Source organism: Ambystoma mexicanum, chromosome 5q (assembly GCF_040938575.1).
Source record: "Ambystoma mexicanum isolate Mex_15411 chromosome 5q, UKY_AmexF1_1, whole genome shotgun sequence".
In the NCBI taxonomy this organism is placed as follows: domain Eukaryota; kingdom Metazoa; phylum Chordata; class Amphibia; order Caudata; family Ambystomatidae; genus Ambystoma; species Ambystoma mexicanum.
Window position 1 is genome coordinate 97,722,501 of NC_090933.1, and position 21,701 is coordinate 97,744,201.

General features: G+C 44.8%; 1 protein-coding gene across 4 annotated transcripts in view; it reads left to right on the forward strand.

The window, feature by feature from the left end:
* Positions 1-21,701, forward strand: part of PLEKHG4B (pleckstrin homology and RhoGEF domain containing G4B) — a 646,071-nt gene that overhangs the window by 267,248 nt on the left and 357,122 nt on the right. The window lies entirely within an intron of this gene.

Here is a 21,701-nt window from a genome sequence, read left to right on the forward strand (position 1 = left end):
AGCCTGTTGTTGCAATTTGAGGACCGCAGGAATACTTTGAGAAACATTGTGTTGGGTTACAATATTTTGAGTCTGCATCGCACAGAAGGGGGGCGGAGGGATCATCGGAAAACAGTTTTTTTTTGTGCGTAAGCGTCCTTTGGCATTTCATTAGGTAAGTTGTTTCCTGAGCATTCGGAGTGGTCGGTAGATTTTGGAGATTGCATTTAGTAGCCTCTGCAAAGCAAGCATTGGGTTGTTTTTAACGGATTGCAGCGGAATGTTAGAAAAGCACACCAATTAAAGTGTGTAAACCTTTTCCAAAGTTGTTTGCGTTACAGATTCAGTCACACAAAAGTGTCAGTTTTTTTTTCTAAGCAAGCCATTTGCCAACCAAGTGTGAGAAATGTGTCAAATTCGATACCAGTGAACGTCGTTGCTGCTCTTCCCGTTTAAAAGTCCGGAGTTTTCAGATTCACCAGCGTTTGTTTATATTGTGAATGAATATGTGTAAAGCGATTTTTCTTTTGTGTAATGCTCCCCAAGTATATTTGAGATCTCGTGGCTTTTCACGCACTAAAATAAATGCGCAAGTGCTCATTGCAAGTTCCATGGAGATGGAGGTGGGGTTGGTCAGTTGGCAGGGCAGTCGTTCTCTTTAAAGGGTTAAGTGCCACGTAAATGTGAACTGTGAGGGCGCCGTTTTCACACAGGGCGAGGACCTTCGCCCGAGTCACAGACTGAAGCCAAGAGTGCACGACTTCCCGGCCACTTATTGGCAGCCTGGTTGCCTGCAAATGTGTATTCATAACCTTTTTAATTTGCTGGTATTGTCATCTTTTGCAATGAAAACTTCAATACAAATAAAAATGTGACTGCTAAACCGATCCCCTTAACGGTTAAGAATAGAGGCCTATAGGTGTAGTTTGAAACTCTGAGGATCCTTGCCCAAGTGACTGACAGACAACATGTATGGTGCTACATGGTACCACACAACAATTTAATGAGGATTAGAGCACACGTTGCTGGGTGATTTTAGCAAAACACTGCACTTAAAAATATTTTAATGGCTGTAAAGGAACATCATTCTCTGGCACTGCATGGAGGCTGCCATGCACGTCGGTTTTCTTTAAATAACATAACTATACATTATGTAAAGAAAACGACTGCTCCCGTAATCCCTCTGTCACTCCTGCCCCTTCCCATTGTGCATAGTAGTATCCCAGTGTCCCTTATGAATGGTCGTCACAGCGACAATTGATCCCCTTTTGTTGCTCCTCCCTGTTCCACCATATCATGCCTTGCTTTGTGGAGTTGCTAGGTTAAATGATATGGGGACTTACAATTGTAGCTTGTTTCGTTATGCCACAATTTGATGTTGGTGTTTCCTTACAGTTACTAGTGTGTACCTCAGGCCTGAGTCCCACGACTCAAGTGTTGGTAGCAGGGGAGCCGACTTATGAATTTCCTGGGAGGGGCACAAATACAGGAAGTGACATCACTGGCAGTTATAGTACCGCAAATTTGCATGTAGTCGCCAACTTGGTGCAACGGCGTGCGGGGGGGGTGGAGTCGCGCGCAGAACAGTGGAAACATTGGCTAGCATGTACTGCATATACTAATGTCAAGTAAGAAGGAAATGTAAGCCTTCGAGTTGCATTCCAGTAGGCCATCACTGCCCCTACTCCACCCCTCTATAATCATCCAGGTTCTAGTAGCCCTCAAAAGGCAGAGCAAGACAACTAGGATGGGAGAACGAAATGCCGTCCCATCCTGTGAGTGTGTCAAACGTCAGAGCAAAGACTGTGCGTGTGCCTCCTACCTTGGAGCACAATATCAGTAATTTGGTGCAAATCTCGCAAGTGGGAGCATGGGAATCCCTTGCATGTGTGTGGGCTGCAAACCCCGGATCACATGCTCACTACTTCCCTGTGAAATTCTGGCCAAGGCTCTTTGGGCAAGCATTCAGGATGGGTCTCACACCTAAAAACAGTGTGATATATTGAGTGGGCAACTCACTCCTTGGAGCATAGTATCAACCGTTGCTGGTAATCTCACAACTGAATGTACAGTTTCACTCTTGGTCATCTCAGTGACCCCGGGTATATTAATGGAGTCAGTCTCCCATCTGGGAAGACAATTATATTTCTGTTAAAACACTCTGAATTGTCACTCCAGTTTTCTCGATCTATAGATCCATACCATATTCATTCAATGTGTGTGCAGGGGTGATATCTTGTGTCTGAAAGAGCTCATTCTTTCATTCAGGAGAGATAAAGGGGTAGCAACCCCCTGTATGTGGGATCAGGGTCATTTTGCCCCATAGCCCCTCAAGGAGTGAGCAGGTTTTAAGACCCTGCTGATTCTGCTATCCGACAGGCTCAAGCCTTCTATCCCTTGCCCCATCATGGCTCCCAACATCCTGAGCAGCAGCTTGTGGACAGCAGGCAGCTCCGGACATGCCTGTTGCCAATTGAATGTAGACAGATCTAGTATTTAGACACTGGGAGAGAGCCATTAATCCACATTGGTGGTAAAGAAGCACTCAACATACAGAACACAACGGTATAGTGTTGCAGTCCTGCTGAGAAATGACAATTCTGAGCATGTGAGCAGTAGGCTGGATCAGTGCTGCCCCATAAAAGGTGTAGACGCCTCTGTGAGAAGTGGCAGTACTGTCCCAACGGTGAGAAGTGTAGTATTTTCACTTTAACTATGCTTAAGAACTTTGGGTTATTGAATAGTGCTGCTACATTCTGAGTAATTCCATTCCTTTAAATATATGAGCTCTTCTATAACCACAACAGTGTTGAGTTATTCTGATGATGACAGACTTGCTCAATAGTTCTGGTTCTGTATCATTAAATGTACTTCAGATCTTTAGAGTATCGGAAGGATAACTCAGGGGAAACGTGCTCGACTTGGAAGCAAGACGACAGAGCAACACAGGTTCGATCCCTCGGTCCGCGCAACACAGGTTCGATCCCTCGGTCCGCGCAACACAGGTTCACTCCCTAGGTCCGCGCAACACAGGTTCGCTCCCTCGGTCCGCACAACACAGGTTCGCTCCCTCATTCCACGGTTAGAAACCTCTGGGTAGTACACGCATTATAAATAACCCAAAAGATTTTTAGAAATTGAGGGACCGAATTGCTTTGCATCTGTCCCTCAATTTCTAAACATCGTTTTTACCCGGGCCGCCAGAGAGAGACTCTGCAGTTGTTGATAATGCCAGGGATCCTCTTAAAGCTTGACCATTGCTTCGGAATACTTGTCAGGGCATCGTTCAGCGAAATGGAACTTCTGCTCTGACTCTTAGACTTGGGAAATAACAAAGGATGAAGGACAATTCTGCGGCTGAACACAACAACCTGGAGGACAAATGTGTATTTCAGAATGCAGGTAGAGGAGAATGAGGTTGGAGGCCCCCTAGCCTGTTGACATCACGGGGGCTTGTGATGAGGAGGAATCCCATCAGTCTATCAGCAATTTATTTAAAGTACTGCTTAACAAGCTTCCAGCATTGGGCTGGTAGTGTCTCTTGTTAGAAAGGCAGCACAACAAAAATGCCATGTGGAGCCTACCTAGCACCCTGTTTTTTGTGTGCATTTGTGGTCCAGTTGCCCTAGGAACAGGAGAGGTTCACGGGAGCGTCAGTGACAGGTGAGCTGGTTTCACATGTGGGTTCCGCTAGCAGAGGGGACAGACAATATACCTTTAAGAGGGCCAGTATGTCGGTTCTGAGCTCGTTGTCTGATGAGAATTGTTGGTGGTTTCTTAATTTTTCCATTCATTAGGCTACTCTTGTCATTATCCCGTAGACAATCCCTATCGATTATATCGATATGGCAGACGCCAACCTCAACAGTAATGGGCCACAAGGGTGAGCCCATCTTTAATCTGTTGACATCACATACGTCAGCTCATCTGAGTGGGTTGTTCTTCTGTACGTGGAAAGATTTTATCAGCATTTCTTACAGATGATACTAGACAATAATTCAAGGAAGAAACTGTGGGCAGATTGTATCAAGCCCAGATGAGTAGGAAATGACACTCTGCGCCTGCCTTCAATTTTCTTTCTTCACTATAGCAAGGATATAGCAAATGTGTTAGGTTTTGGGATACCTGCCAGGACCACTTACCGATTGTGCTTGGTCCCGTTTTGAATATAATGGACTTGGCGGAGGAGGCTAAGATCACAGAGGAGAATCTGGATTTGAAGGTGGTGAGGGCATCAGCTCATAGAGCTGCGTGCTTGATTGGGAAAACTAATGTCTCCATGATACAAAAAGGAAGACCTTTTCAAGATCATTTCCAAGTTGGCAGGTCTTGTCAATGCTCAGTTTAAAGGCGGTATTACCAGATTCTCTCTGGAGACTGCTCCATCAAAGAAATTGGAAAATGTGTCTCCATGTTAAATACTCTGGACACAAGGCTCAAACTTCTCTGAAATTACTATTCCCACCTCAGGTTTCCACCAGATGTGTTAGGGGTTGTTAGTTCAGCTGTGATCATTTTGTCAGATGGATAAGGGATCCGAGGCCCCCAGAATAAAAGGAATCGGGGTTCCTAAATATAGACCAGACCTACATTTATTCCCCAGCTGGGTCACATTGAGGAGGGACGGGCTCCAGAAGGTGGGATAGCTCTTTCTTTAATGGAGAGAAGCCATTTCAGTTGAATTTTTTTTATTTTCTGAGCATTTTAATTGGGGTTCCAACACAGCATTTCTTCAAAAATTGCTATATATTTAAAGGGGTCTTTGGAGCCTAGAGTTTGTCACTTCCCAAGCATCTCCCTCCCCGTCCTTTCTAGGCGATGAAAACCCTCTCCATATTCCTTCATCAGGAGTTTGCCGTTATGGAACAAGGCTACAGGACTGGACAGAGTTTTGGAGGAAAAATATTTCAGCAACCTTAATGGAGTAACAAAGAAGGACAAGTCTTTCCAGACAGTCTTCAACTTGAGGTCCCGCAGGCAGTTTGTAGTTTATACACTCCGAGATGGAGAGAGTTGCGTTATTACGAGCCGTATTGAGACCAGGTGATTGGCTTGTACAACTGCATCTCAAAGATGCCCATCTAACATTTGTGATTGCTCCAGAACCAAGGCATATTCTTTGCTTCCAATTGTACCAGCTTATAGTTCAACTTTCTTTATTGCCCTTTCCCTTTGGCCACTTGGTATATCACCAAGCTATTTCTGGCAGTGGTAGGTTTTTTTACTGTGAGTTTATATTTGCAGTGAAATTGTATTTAGTTATTAATTTACTTGCGCAATATACTTACACTCCATTAGACAGATTCCCAAACAGTTTGTCGCAAAGGTATGTCTGTATGACACTAATTTCCCAGGGATGTCAAAATGTAGTTCCTGGTAGCTGTTGATGTCAAGTAACCCAGCTCTTCGTGGCTTCCAGCAGGAGCTAAATAGCTCCCAGCTGCTGGCAATTTCGAACCCTGACAGTTGAGTCCTTTGCGTATATGGCCAAAACACTTTTTTGGTATGTCTGGGTTTTGTTTAAAATGCTAAAGTCATCTTCTCAGAAAATGTAGTATTGGGGTTTGTAGTGAACTGGGTGGCCCCCCACTCGCCCGCTTTCCTAAGACCACATCCATTCAATCAGAAGGGACATCTCCTGTGCGTTGATGGCATGCATGATAACTCTGAGACAGCTGGCCAGAATAGTTTGAATGGGGAGGAGAGTGGGAGGGCTTCTCCAAGCAGTAATTTTTGTAGTTTTTCATGCGGCTAAGTTGATTAAAGGAAAAGAGAAGTACATACTACTCTCTTCCATGTCATTTATCGAATCGCGACTGGTCTTCGAAATCTTATTGCGGCCAATCGGTATTACAGATGTCTGTGGGATCCGCGTTTTAGTTTCTGTGGCAAGAGGTTTGAACATTTCTAACCTGTTCTGGTGAATTCTACGGCACTAATTTCACCATACGTGTTATTTGGTGTCTGTGTTTTTTTGAAGGAGATGGCAAGCACGTAGTTCAGAGATGTTTGTACATTATCAAGACATTGGGCACACCAATCCTTTAGCAGGGTGCTTTAGAATAATTGATAGTGATTAGTGAATTAAATATACTCCAAGTGATTGAGGGTGAATGAGCAAACTGGAAGGTGGGCTGGTTTTTATAACAAACTGACTGTACATTATGTACATGATTTACAATGTTTTAGTTGGGTGGTATGGAGGCCTTCCTCAAGGTTATGTTCTTAATATGCGACGGCAGGGAGTTCCACGGATAGGGAGTAAGAAGGGTCAGACTAAGCAGGAGTGAGGAAGGTCTAAGAGGATGATCGAGGGCAAGAGTGACAATTAAGGTTTTAGAAGTGGAGGCGGGGACAAGTCGTTTTTTATTTTTTTATTCATCTAGTTGGATTAGCCTAGAAGCTCTGAATTGTTGAAGTTCTAGTTCTCTATCAAAGAGAACTCCGAGGTTACAAGCTTTCTGGGGTGTGCTAGGGTGAGGGGTTTTCGGGGAAAGAGCAATGGTGAGGGAGGCCATTGAAGCAGCAGCTCTTAATTTTATATTGTAAGTGATTCTGCTTCTGAAACCTATGTTAAACCAGCAGTCCTGCAAATGGTCTTCGCTTACAAAACCTCTCGTGTGTCTTGGCCCATCTCTTTGCTATGCAGCAAATTATTCGGTTACCTCCAATTAAGCACCCTGTTCTGAGACTAAAAATCCACAAAATGTTAGGGGGAGGCAGAAGTTAATGCACACACTAGATGACAGGTTCATGACCTGTAATCTGATCTAGGAAGGCATGCGTCACAGATGGCCTCAAGAACACCAAGTGATTTAAAAACAAAAAAGCAATCTTTTTATTTTTTTGATTTTTTTTATTCTAGAGGCTCTCCCTCACCATACAGCATATGGATGGGCAGTCCCTCCCTAAGCCAGCCATCCCTTAACTCCAGGCTTGTCACTAGAGCTAGGTATTCCCTACTTTCTAATGATGTCCAACTTCTGGGAATGGCCTCGAGGCAAATGCACTAGCGTTCCTTTGAGGGACAGATTCTCAATGGTATAGATGGTTCATTCAGTAACCCAAGTGGGTAATGATACAGGTATCGTGGATTGTAATTTAGTTAGAGGACCACCTCCGCTCCCATCCCTTTAGTTTTACTTTAATGTCCATCTATTTCAGCATTGCTGTCTTTCATCAGCATCTTCATCAGCATCGCCAGTTGTTTGTGTTTGCTAAAGCTGATTTGCAAACCACCAGACCATATGTTGAACCAACTTGCACATTGGGTGAAACACAATGTATCCTCTTCATTTCTATATGACGCTTCCTAAGATACCTGTAACTCTTTTTAGTGCTGTACACACAACTGTGGTGCAGCCATTATCAACACTGGAGTGAAGAAAGTCTATGTAGGCCGTTAAGATTCAAACTATGACTGGCTACAGGATGAGCGTACTTGCCTGCATTAAAGACTTAACTCACTGAGCCATCTCTATCCCTTGCTGCACACTGGCAGGCCTGCAATTTACCACATAACCCAGAGATAATTTCTGGGCACAGTTTGCAGTAACCTGTCCATCCTAAGACCTACTTCAAACATGGGCATGTGCTGATTGAGGCCATCAGAGCCACAGAACTAAGCTCTGCCGCACCCCACCTGGATGCATTAGACTGGCATCCCCAATTCTCCTAGGAAGTGTCCCAACAACCTAGTTTTTTGTGGTTGAGCGTTATTGGGCAGGCTTAAAGGGAGGCCCTGAGTAGGCCTATTGCTTGCAGCGCCTTATACTTTTGAACTATTGCCCTTGACAAGAGCATTGTGGGGCATGGCCATGCAGAATGCCTTGGCTTGACACTATTGCCGATACCCTGGGTAATTTACCCGACGTCAGCCCCTACTGTGCCGGGGTCTAGTCACTGGTCCAAACATTTTTCTCGGTGACTGCTCGCTCCTCATCAACGGTAGCTAAACCTCTACTCCCGTACTCCCCCACTACCCCTTCCCTTGTGTTTGAAAAATGCTGCGTTGTCTCACAAAGCACATACACAATTGAAACCATTTGTGGAAGAGTAATCTGCTGCTGATCGTTATTTTCATTGTCATTTTGCTTTATTTCCGCGTTTGCCATAAATGCTTTCAGATGTGCAAAATGTGAAATCACATTCATATAAATAGTCATTGAAATTCTGATCAAGATGCCAACCGGTCCAAATACCATTTGGACACGCACGTAGACATTCCGCGTGCAGTGCTTCGCCAGTAAACAAAGGGTTACAGATGCAAATACTTTGCCTTATCTACCAGGTGTGGTTAAATGAACACTGTCATCTTACTCCCTTTGTACATCTTCTCTGGTATGTTAGGATTGACTTGGTTTCAATATTATTCCACAAAAACAAACCTAAAATAACTAATATCAGGCTATCCAATCTACGTGTTCAGACTTGATAACCTGCAGCAGTAATGTCTCCCATTATCAGAATAAAGTGCAGACATACTGTTACTGGGCCAACAACCACACCAGGCTCAGAGATCGGAAAGTAAACCAAGATGGCGTCCGTGGCACCCTTAGTTATTCACACTGTCGCTCAGAATTATGTGCTTTGTTTTTTTTTATGGTCAGGGTTGGCTCCAGCCCCACAACAGTTGGTGGGCTGGAATTTTGGCTTGAGGTCGGCATACCAGTCTGGGGTGTACTGGCAATAGTGAAATTTGACCAACCCCACCCATTTGCCCTTCACAGGGCGGGGGTCCAGCCTTGTGCTATCAGTATGGGCGATTTCGGTAGAGTGCCGATTTAGCGTATTTTCCTTATTTTTTAAATTTTTTAATTTTTATTTTTGTATTATTTTATTCTTCAAAAATAGGAAGTTATGACACAAAGCATACACAAGGCAATAGCAGACCACCACGCGCATGTCAGCTACAGACCCGGGCAATGCTTGTGGTACTGCTAGTAGAGCTATAAAATAAAACCTTTGTGATGAACGTTTTATTTTTATAAAGGAACAAAAAGGGGTTCAGTTCCACTTGATAATTGCGCTGCTAGATCCAGAATTTGAAAAAATCTACGAATGTGTCCGAAAGTTGGAGTCCATAAATCAGGTGCTATAACACAAATGTTTTTCCAAATAATTCTTGTATTCAAATTTTTCTGTTGGAAGTTGCCAGAGTGATTTGCCGACACGTGTTTCGACCTTCAGCGGTCCTTCTCAAGGCAAATATTGTAATTACTATATCCTTTATTCCGGTGCTTCAAGATGAACTACTGCTGATGTAGGCAATAATGGTATGGAAAAAAATTAGCCTGTTTGTGTATCCTGTTCTAACTGGCATGAAAGAATAAGTAGCGTTGGTTCACTGTAAAACTTCAGCGCATAAAGTCCATTAGTCGTAGCGACGTTAGAATATTGTTGATCTTTCCATTAATGGACTTCATACGCTACCATGAACTGGCACACCTCAATTTAACTGTTTTCCTTATTTTATAAAGGGACCTGCATGACATGAATAACAGCAACTGTGTGAGCGCTTTACTGGAATGTTATAAAATCTGAATTACATTTTGTATTTTAACAAATGTTTTCAGAAAATATATGGACACTTGTATTACCGTATAAGGGCAGAGCAACATTGCAATATTATTTGCTTGGCCTACAAAGGACTGTGGGTATTGACATTTTCCTGGCACTACTTACATACCCAATAATAGGACAATAGATATTCAGAAATTTAAAATGCTTCTCAGGCAATATGTATTTTTCCCATGTTTTCAAATTTGCATTCGGCATAGACGCTAATGAACTCAAAACCCTCCTTTTGGATTTTACGGGTCCTCCGGTTTCACTGAGTACTTGTATAGTCTAATCCAACAGTATTACGGGGAGGAGACCTAGTAAACCACCTTGTTTGCCCTGCAAAATATTTGTGTTTATTCAGATTTGCGAAGTGTTCAGGCTCTTCCTAAACTGATGTATTGTATAGGGTTCCTGGTTACGACCCTGTTCTACCCAGGTAGGTCAACATTAACTCAAAAACCAATGTACAGGGTCACAGAACCCAATACACCCACTCCTTTGATGGATTACCACATTTCCACAATAATTACTGTTTATTCAACAATTTGATATATATCACAACGTGATATGCGTCTTCAAAAGAGTGTCACAGGAAGCTCAATATTTTACAGACAAAATGAACACATGATACATCTAGTGCTCACCCAGGGTTAATACCTTGGGTTGTGATTCAAACAAACGTACATACTCTGAGAACCTAGAAGGAACACATGGGTAACACCTATTATATGAACAGTACACAGTGCTTCAATGCACAATAATAAAACGGTGTGTAAATTGGACAGTGGGACGTAGTCATATAGTCAACATGAATGTTTCGACCTTAAAGAGCTGGATTTGTAGCCATTCTTGTGTAGGCCTTCATCAGGACGAAGTAGGCTATGATGGGAGTTTCCTGTGGGCTCTGTCGAGAAAATGGGACAGAAAAGCGTGTCGGGAATCTGTGTGTGTTAGGCCACCTACCTGGGGGGGGAGACGCTCCCGGTCCTGGAGGATCTATCCGAGGTTTCGGTTAGCAGGGAGAGGAGTCTCCCGGCACCCGATTCCTCGGATAGTATCCGTTGTGCGCATGCGCCACGGCCCGCGGAGTCCAACGGCTTGCGCTTCAAGCCTCGTTGTCACTCCGGGGTTTACGGCTACGCATGCGCAAGGCGGCCTGCGTTCCACGCCTCGGCTTCATGCCGAGGGATGTAAATAGCGGCTGTGTCAGGTAACGAATCGCGTCTTAACGCGGTTTGTTCCTGACCAGCCGTAGCAGCGCCTACCTTCTGTTTTGCCTCCAGCCTGAGTTCCTGTTCTTGGTCCCTTTGCCTGCTCTCCTTCCTGGGTTCGGTCCACGTTGGCTCTCCCGAACCCTGCCCTCCTGGGGTTATCTGGGAGCCTTTTCTTGCTGCCTACCAGGAATCAGTCTCTCTTGCCTTTTGGACTCACCCTGCATTCATTCTCTCCTTGGTTACTAAGACTTTCCTGTTACCATTGGCAAGCCAATCCCTATACCCTGGTCTCCTGCCTACTGGGATTCCGCTGGCTCTCTGTGGTACCTTGCCCCTTGAAGTTATCCCACCTAATGGTGGTCACCGCTCCAGAAGAATCGGTGCACTTACCTGGTACCTTAGCCAGTGATTAGTCCCTCAGCCTGGCCTCTCCAGTACAGACGTCATCCAAGAGTCCCGCCTCGACAGGTGCTGTCCGCCCTAGGGGGACACACCTTAACAGAGTGGGAATGTGGGCAATAACATAAATTGATTAATTAGTGACAATGTATTATTAGATAAGGCATGTCTCCGAGTTGAGACTCATCTGCAAGTCTTACCGTGTTTGGTGGGAGCCACAGAGGAGAGTTGCAGACCGTCTAGACTAGATATAGGTCCGGACTGGGACAAATAATAGTCCAGTGTGGGTCCAATCTGTGTGAGAGGACCAGGGGTATTCATGTTGGAGGGAGGTCAGTGTTAATTACGAACATTGTGTGGCAATAAAGCATTTATTGCATCTTACCTTGCTCTTGTAATCCAAACCAGATAAGTAGGTGAGGAATGGCATATAAATACTGGTGCGTCCGAGAGATCACACCTGTAGCAAGACAAGGGGGGGGGGGAACTTCCATTAGGATGACCAGTGATTGCAGAGTACTCGCCCATATCACGTTCTCAGCGCGTGTGTCTATGTACTACATAATGGGTTGAGGAAGTCTGCCCTATTCCCAAACGCAGTCCATTTGGAAGCGTGGCTGTGTGGGAGTAGAAGAATGTTGCACGCTAGGTATAGATTGCGAGTGGGCACCGTCTCTTACCTCTGATGAGGAAGAATCCCGACTCCAAGGTAGTAGGGCCTCTGGCATAGCGATCTGGTCGTCATGGCTGCTGCTGTATTTATAGCGGTGGCCATCTTGTAGCTGCCGACATGGCAGTACCCGAGAAGCCGTGGAGAGAGTGCTAACAAAGCCATCGGATTCTCTAATTACAAACAAAACAATTTGTGTGTATATGTGGGGTGATACTTAAATTCTAGTATAAGAAAAACTAGGTGTTGTCATGGGTTGCCATGGTAACCAGACGTAACTTGTGTCACTAAATCAATTGGACAGCCTAATAGCTATGAGTAGGTATACCTCGCTGATAGGGTGCCGGAGATATTAATAAACCTTGTTTGTAAATTAATATGATCTAGTGATGGTGTGTGGCTGCTCGCAATTAAGAGAAGCCCCCTCGTTAGGTATCCGTTTGCTTCTGTTGTTCAATTGGGATCCACGCCGTTACTTGTAAGGTAGTGGCAGCGATAAATAAAGTATCAGGGTGAAGAATGTGTTGTGCGTTTGGCCAGGCAGTCCTGGTACCGAAGTTATGCCATTTAGGGTCTATACATTTATCAATTGTGTAATGTGACCAATATATTACCATTAGTTCAAAGAATATACATATATATGGTACACATAATCAAGGCCCACTTAGTTGGCGGAAAACATTTGCATGTGGAGTCAAACCTCTTTGTACAGTATACAGATGTAGCAGGTACACTGTCACAATGCCCCTAGACGTTTCACATGACAGACAGTTCCTATACATTCATGTGCCTGATCATTCATTAGTGGTTGTTAGAACAGTTGAAACAGACCCACAAAATTAGCAGAAACATTTGTTCATGTGTGTAAAAAGTCAGCAGTCTCTCCGATTCAGTCCATATAGAACGCACGTTTGATAGTTATCATGTGGTGGAGTCAAACCCTACTTTCAGATGTAGAAAGGGGTGTGTAACACCACCGTCAAATCATATCTGCTCCTATGACTGGTGGTTCATAGCACAATGTTGAGAGTTATTGTATGGTATGGTATGGTATGTTATTACCAAAAAAGGGGTAAACGTGTGTCCCCCCCCCCCCCTAAAGCTATGAGCAACTCAGTGGAAATCAATAGGAATCTCAAAGGAACATTTTCCATTCAACTGACACGTTGAGTCCCTATTTCACTGTGTTGAGCTTGTGTACCCACCTCTGTTCCAGTTGGGTTAGTGCTTTATCGACGTCGCCACCTCTTCTTCTTGAGGATTGTTTTTGAAGTACTAACCACTTTAGGTCCATGTTGGTATGTTGTTTACAGCTGTAGTGATCCATTAGAGGCTTGTCAGGTACTTTGTTTTTAATACAGGCTCGATGTTCAGATATCCTCGTTTTGATGGCCCCAACGGTTTTGCCGACATATAGACCGCAGAGGACACTCAATGATGTAAATCACTTGTTTGCTACTACAATTGGCATGGTCTTTCAATTCCCATGAAATGTTCTTATATTCGAAAGTCTTTCTTGTCGCGGTGAAGTTACAAGCTAGACAATGTCCACACTTGAAGTGCCCTTTAACTGGTGGAAGGTTCCACAGTGTGTTGGTAGGTCCCGTCGGTTCGAAGAATGTGTGGACCAAGGATTCTTTCAAATTTGGGTTTTTCTTGAATGCAAAAAGTTTTTTTTGTCCAAGCTACCCGCATTCCTCACCAGATGCTAGTGTTTCTTGACCGTCTTCTTAATCGGGTTTCTCAAGGGACTAGAAGTCGTCATGCAGACTAGTCGACTAGTCGCAGACTAGTCGATCCAGATTGGTCTTGTTTTTTTTTTTTTGCCAGACATATTTCTCTGGCCGTGTTAGCCGCTCTTTTCGTGGCCTTCTTAATGGCCTTCTGTGGGTATCCTCTGTGAGTGAGTCTGTTCTGTAGATCCAGAGCGTGCGTCTTAAATTTTCTGATTTCTGAGCAATTTCTGCTAAGGCGTGAGAACTGCCCATATGGCAAATTATATTTCAGACCATCCGGATGGTAACTGTCGAAATGGAACAAGCTGTTACGATCGGTGAGTTTGCGATAGAGTTCTGTCTTCAGTTTGTTGCCAGATCTGAATATGTGAAGATCCAAAAAAATCAATGCAGTGGTAATACCATTGGATGGTGAAGTTGATGTGCTCGTTGTTGTTTGGTGTGAGTATATGCTGGTTATGTGGGCAGGTCGATAAGATTGGTAGGGGCCAGGATTTGAATTTGGAAGGTGGGAGGTCTCTCCTGTGGCTGGTCCATGTCAAGAACTCATTGGCAGCTTTAGATCTCTCATGTTATTGGTTGACAAAAAAGTTTGATTACAAAGCTACGAAATTTGAGATAAAAAAGGCCCGAGTATCCCCAACGGCCAATAATATGGAAAGATGCTTGATTTTGTCCCGGGGCTTGGATTATCTGTCTATCAAACAGATGCCTGGGTATGAGCCCTATTTGGATAGGATTTCCCCGAACTATGCCAGTGCCCTGTATATAGAATCCAGAACTGGATATCTGAGGTAGTGGAACATACGAATAAATGGAAACTCATCAGGTCCTACTGTCTACTATGTGGTGCAATAACTTTGTTAATGTGTGAGGGGTTCAAAGACCTAAAGATTATATGCCTTGAACCGCTGCTTGTACTGCACAATGTTAGCAATTTAAGAGAGGCTAACCAATTTGTCAGATAATCTGATTTGGCAGTAGTCCATTTTGTGTCCAAGTATATCCATCGAGCCTGGCTAAGAAGTCTATTGGAAGCACTTTACATCCTACTGTGCCAGAGAAGACGCCGACTACTGTTATGTATGACTGCCATAAGAAGCTTCAATCCAATTTCCTTTTATTTGCTTATGTTAAGCATTTGAGGATTTATAGTTCCCTGTGTACAGGTAGGAATACAGTTCGTTTTTAAAAAAAAGCCTCTGTATTGGTTTTGATTTAATTCACATTACAAATAAAGATCATGCACTTATAGCTAAAACAGTTCAACCAATACTTGTAAACAACCCCCCTCCCGATTTCCCCTACCTTCCCTCCCTCCCATCCCCAACTGTGTTTGCCTACGCCTTCTAGTCTGTAAAGCTGTGTGCGTTAACCATGTGGTGCTTGCGAGCTTCGATTCATGTAGGTGACAACACCGATGGGCTTGCTGTTGCAGCGTCGGCGGGCTCCGGGGCAAATATGGTTTGTTTCAATGTTTTCCAAGGCACTATATCCTCGTTGGTTTCAGACTGCTCTGTGTGTGCTGCCCATTGCCATACCACTGATTCGGCCAGGCTGATTTATGTAGGTCGCGCCACCAATCTTCTATTCTAGGGCTCGTTGGGGATTTCCAAGACATGGCAATTCTGTGCTTAGCCAGAATATATGCAAGAACTTTCATCTTGTGCATATGGCGTACCTTTTTTTGGTCGTGTAAAATTGCCCAAAAGTCTTGCAGCCGGGGCTTGGATATCCAGCGTCAGCAAGGGTTCATTCTGGTTGCAATCTCCTCCCAGTAGCCCCTTATACTTGGGCAGGACCAAAACATGTGCAATATTGCCACTTCTCTGGCACTGAATCTGGGGCAAAATGAGATGCACTGGGGAATCCTGAAATTCTCAGGGGTGTCGTATATGCCTTGTGTCTTATGAACAATTGAATGAGTTGTAATTTAGCATTTCTAGACACTGTTGTGACAACCAAGTACTTTTGACCATCCAGAGTCAGTAAAGGGGTCACCCATTTCGGTCTCCCATTTATTTCTTATTGCTAGTCCAGAGGAAAACCCTGCTGTCAGAAGTAATTTGTATATTCTAGACAGTACGTGCCTGCTCTCAGCCACGTCGTACATAAGGTATTTAGTTGAGATTGTGTTGCTTACTTCGCTATAGGTTGACCATGTACGTATTATGATTGTACTGCCCTTAACACAACCCTGTATTATCTCTAAGCTCCTGGAAGAGTATAAAGGATTTATGTTGTATCGGATCACCTACCCTAGCAATACTGCATGTTTCCCAATGTATACTAATATGGGGTCTGTCCGAGACAACGGACACCAGGGTAATTTGAATGGAGAACGGATTCACAATTTTAACTAGCTTGCACGCTCTATTCCATATACCCAATGTAGCTAAATGTGGGTATGGGCTGCTCCAAGGTAGTTTGATCCACAATATCTCTTGCAGGTAATAATGTGGTATCATTGGTTGGAACAATAAGGTATCTAAAGTGGGATTGTCTGTTAGCCAGCCCGCCACAAATTGTAGTTGCCCAGCAAGAAAGTATAATTCATATTGTGGCATTTTGATTCCGCTTTCTTCATGTTTTCTCTGAAGGGTGTTCTGCGCTCTTCTGCATCTTTTGTGCTGACATAGGAACCCTCTACACAGGGTATCCAATGCTTTGAAAAAGGATTTTGGTATATTGTACAGGATACTCGTAAAATAATGCAGTAACCTTGGGAGAACCATCATTTTTAGCAGCGCTGCTCTGCCCATCACTGAGAGGGGTAATCATGTCCAAAACTTCATAGAGTCAGAACCGGTATTCACTCTTATTGTGTTTTGGCCAGCTTTGCCAGTGGGAAAAGACATGATTTTTTTAATGCTGACTGCGATTCCCGATAGTGTTTTGCGAACTGCATTAGCACATCTAATATGAGCTGGAGGTTATCTTTGGGATTTCGCATATACAGTAGTGTATTGTCAGCTTACATAGATATTAAATGATGTGTCCCACCTATATTTATGCCGGCATCGATGTATTCGGGCCTCAAGTACGCCGCAATCGGTTCTACGGCTAGAATGTAGAGTAGCGGAGACTGCGGGCTGCCCTGTCTCGTGCCCTTTGCTAATTCCAAAGGTTCTGAAAAGTATCTACCGGTTCTGACTCTGGTGACAGGCTTTGTGTGTATTAGATGTATCCATCTTATATATTCCCGCCAATACCATATTGCAGTAGTGTGGCATAAAGCCATTCCCATCTAATGGAATCAAACACTTCGATGGCGTCTAGGGCAGCTATTGCACAATTAGTGTCTAGGATTTAGTGCAGTCTATGCCATGATGTAAACACTGTACATTCCAGGCTATATTCCTACCGGGCACATAGCCTGCCTGGTCAGGGTGTATTAAAGTGTTAATAACTTTTTTGAGCCTATTGGATAGTAGGGGCGTACACATTTTACTATCGTGATTTAGCATGGATAATGGTCTTTAGGATTCGCAATCTGCTGGTGATTTGTTCGGTTTAAGAAGGGATATGATTATTGATTCTCTTAAGCTAGGGGGTAAAATTCCTGATTCAAACGCCTTGTTATACATGTCTAAAAGAGATGGGGCAGGTCTGATACAAATTGTTTGTAAAACTCACTTGGCAGACCATCTAGGCCAGGAGATTTGCCCGTAGGTAACAGTCATATTGTCTGTTGTAATTCTTCCAGGGTAATAAGGGCTTCTACGCTGTCGGATGCTGCAGCGTCTAGTCTAGGGAGGTTAATTTGGTCTAATTCTTTCTCTTTTTCTGCTTGAGGAGTGTGGGTGTGTCCTGGTATAAGGGGCAATAAAATGTGTAGGAAGCTGCATTAATCCCTACTTGCGTGTTACTTGCAGTACCCTAGGCATTGTGGATGGAGTATATTGGTTCCCGTTTTATGTCCCTCTTGTATAGCCAGGCTAGGAGCCTGCACAGTTTATCCCCTACCACGTGCGGTTTCTCTACACATCTGGAGTAATTATACTTCCCTAGTCTGTCCCAGCAACTTAAGCATTTCTGCTTCAGTGCAGACCCTTTTGATATGATGTCTTGATGATTCGTGGAGTTCTGCTCAATGTCCTCCAGTTCTTTTTCAGCCGAAGCGAGATTTGAGTTCATCTGCCATGAGTTATGGTACATTTCTATAGGGTGGAGTCTATGGTGCCCATAGTGGCAACTCGGACAGTCTTAAGTAATGTCCCTGTGTTTAATTTACACTTGCGTCTGTTGTCTTTTTATCAAGGAACCTTTTCCTCACTTGTACGGTCGCACTCACATATAGGGTTTAACATAGGCACACATTGGTCCCTTAACCCCCTCCCAACTTCCCCAACTTGAAACAATCGCCCAGCAAAAAAGTACATGCTCAGGCATATCCGCCTCTCGCTTCTGCTCTCAGTCACAGGAATGGGAGGCAGGTACACTGCGGGTGGGTTCATAAACTAGAACCGGAAAAAGAAAGGTGAGGGCAGAGTACGAGCTGCCAGGGGGCGGCCTCCTTCCACTAGATACTGTGGTTTTGGTTTGTGGATGCAGTCCCGCCACAAGGTAATCAGGAAGTGTTTCCTAGAAGGTAGCCAGTCAAATAGTAGGCAAAGAAGAAGCTCATGAGTGCTGTACTGATCTCTGTAGTTCTACGAGAGTACCTTTTGGTTTGTCTGTGCCGCTCAATATTGTAACCATGCTACTCAATGTTCTGTCAGTTCTTGTAGGTGGGATTATTCGAGTGTCCATTCCACGGGGGAATGAGGGGGGTCCACTCCTTCTGTCCATCCGTGTGTGCATCTTCCGAGAGTTCAAAGATTAGGGAGCGATTCTTATACAGGTTCTTCGGGCGGGCCGGGTATATGAGCATATACTTCAGGCCTGCTTTCCCCGAGTGTCTCTTTTGCAGATGCAAACTAAGCTCTGTATCTCTACACCTGTATGGTGTAGTCCTGATAAACTGCAAGACACACTGATGCCCTATGTAGAGTACCACCTGTTCTTGAGAATGACAATATTTTCTCTCTATCCTTGTAATTTAATATTTATGCTATTATTGGTCTTGGAGGGGCTCCCGGGGGTGGTGGTCTGGTCAGGGCTCTGTATGCTCTCTCGACTGTAAAGCCTTGAGTAAGGTTGCCTGGTCCTATTTCCTGTAGAAACATGTTTTCCACATATGATGTGGGGTCTGCTCTTTCTTCTCCTTCCGGTAAGCCGAGGATTCTGATGTTGTCAGCCTCCTCCGCTCTATTTTCCGGTATTTTGACCTTCTGTTTTAATATGTGGACGTCTAAGTGTGTTTCCCAGATCTCTGTGGTGTTTTTTGCCGAGCTGCGTTTCAATGTTTGTGGTTCTTTCAGCCAGTGTTTTGACGTCCTGGCGCAGGAGCCCGACGGCCACCATAACCGTGTCTATTTTGGACTCCAGAGAAGTTTTTAGTTCTGCTATGGCCTAAAGGATTTGACACTCTGCTCCCACAGTATTTCTGTCTGTATCTTGCGTCAGCTCATCTTTATTTTTTGTGGGCACTTGTGATGAATTCTTAGTGTAGTTGTCCATAGTTGTCTGCATTCCCTTCATTTTAGCTGGCCTGGGAATGCATCTAAAATGTGGAGAATTCTGGCTCCCCGCTTGGGATACTATTGCTCCCGGGCCAGGAATTGTGAAGCTGTTTACGTGCTGTGCTGTTCCTGGGTCCACGTCCATGTTCTTGGGGTTTTTCCTGCTGTTGGCGTGAAACAACCCCAGTTTCCAATGCTGTGGGTCTCTTTGTGGTTTGACCCTTACTCTGTAGCTGTACTTCCAATGTCCACACAACCGACAGTCCTTATGTACAGCTTGCAATTGGGGCTTGTAGTTGAAGTGAGTGGCTCACGGTCCAATGGAGTGCACTCTTGATTTGGGGTATCCACTGGCGTGCAGTTAGTGTTGAAGTTCTCCTTGAGCAAGGAAAGTCTGGGCTTGTGAAACAGAGTACTTTAGACACACAAACTCGCAAACCAAGTTCTGCGAGTCATTGCTGTGTCCCGTGAGGTCCTGGGACCTGCACTCTCAATCGTCTGGGCTCCGAGTCGCTCACTCTGCTACCTGTAATAATCCAGGGCAGTCCACAATTATATATTGCAGGCCGGCTTGCAGTGTTCTCCGGGGGTATATACCTCAGAGTTCACGTAACGTTTGTGTGCTGTCTGGGGGCTTGTGTCTGTTCCCGGAGTAGTTGCCGGGATTCCAAACAGGAGCACAACTATGATGGAGTGATCCGACTCACCAGTTTGAGCTCTAATTCTTACTGCAGCTGTTAGAATGGTGTTAATGTTGGCGACTTGATTCAGCCTTGGAGGCTTTCCTTAGTCTGTGTGTGTATTGCAGTCTCTTTAAAAAGGGTGGCGTTCAGGATATGGAGGTTCGCTTTGAGGGACTACTCTCCATGCGAAATGTAGCAGGCTCAGTACAGATTACGTTCCCAGTTCCCTGCTGTGCGTGTATCTCCCGTTCGCCACTGTGTGTTGCCATGTGGGTCCATGTTTTAGCACAGTGGGTGCCTTATTTTGGTGTGCTGCTGCTTGTCGCTGGCAAGCGGGGGGGTCCTCGCCCAGCCATCCCACACAGGCGCTGATGTGTTCGCGTCCCTGTCAGGGCAGCGCTTCCACCCCTGAGAGGGGGGCAGAGGGGGCAGGGGTCGATGCACTCTCACCTCTTCTCAAGTCTGGGTTCTACTTGCGTCTCAGGTGCCTTGCTCATTTACGTGCTGCTCTAAGAGTGCAACACCGAGGACACCTCGAGGAGCGGGTTGGGTGGTTTAGGGGTATCCACACTTCTCCACCATGGATTTGTGATAATCTGCAGAGCTGTGTCTTCACAGGCGCCATCTTGGTTCCCATTCAGCTTCGGCGTCTGCAACTTCAGGTCTCTGAACTGCCAGAGCTCAAAGTTTTATAATCTGCAGAGGTCGCTGGCTAAGTCTCTGGATATTCGCCTAGCTTCTCTTCCGTTTTAGGTGACTTACACGTAAATATGAGGTCCTTCTGGAGCGGATCTGTCTCGGATCAGGCAAGAGTTGCAGGGGATGCCGTTTTACTCAGATTGCTGGCCACGCCCTCCTAGGAAAAATGTTAGTTATGTAGAAATGGAAAGATGCGCTTAATTTTTGTATTATTGGAGTGATGAATTATATGAATGTAGACATGTATAGCTAGGAAAATTGCCATGCATGTAAAAATGGAAGATTATTTTTTTAAACTTTGTTTTTTATTGGCATTTATTCAAAACAATCAAGGCACATATAACCAGAATGGGGAACTGTTATACCAGCTTATGTCCCGCCTCGCCCCCCCCCCCACCCGCCAGTGGAAGCCCCAAGACCAAGTCTGTGTCGAACTGTAAGAAAATTGCAGTAAGTTCCCTCTAAACCGTGAATGACCAATCCCAACCATGCACATAGTAACTCCACTAGGCTCCCCCCACGCTCGCTCCCACCTCCCACACGAATAATTAAAAATGAAAGCTCATCCGCGTGTTGCAGGAACCCGCTATTGGTTTGTCTCTGGTGCACAGTCCTTGGTAAAGGCAAATCCAGCATGTTGGCCCCCCCCCTAACATTTTACCCCTCCATGTGTCTGTGCCCCCGCTTACATCCATTTAAAATTCCAGCCATTCCTTCCCCTTCCCATGCAGAAGCGAAAACCAATCCTGTGTGAATTCCTCCAGGTTATCGTTCCCCATATCCGCCAGTCTTTCCGTAAACATCATGTCATGTGCTTTCTGTTCCCAGACCTCCTTAGACCGGAGGTTTTCATTCTTTCAACCTTGGGTGATGGCCAGCGACCCGCTCTTAGAATTGCTTCCCACATTCTAGGAAGTCTATGCTCATTCCCATCTTTTGAAGGAATCCACAGGAGCATCTTCAAGGGATCTAGCTCTAGCTGAATTCAATAGTATCTTTCATCCAGCTCCTCAGTTTCTTCAAAAACACCTTAAGCTAGGGGCAGTGCCACCGCATTTGTGAAGGAGAACCCACCTCCCCACATCTCCTGGGACATAGAGGAGAGGCTCCCGGGAATATTCTAGATATCTTCAAGGGGTCCCTATGCCATCCCATTATCTTGTAGTTATGCTCCATTGTGGAGGTAAACAGAT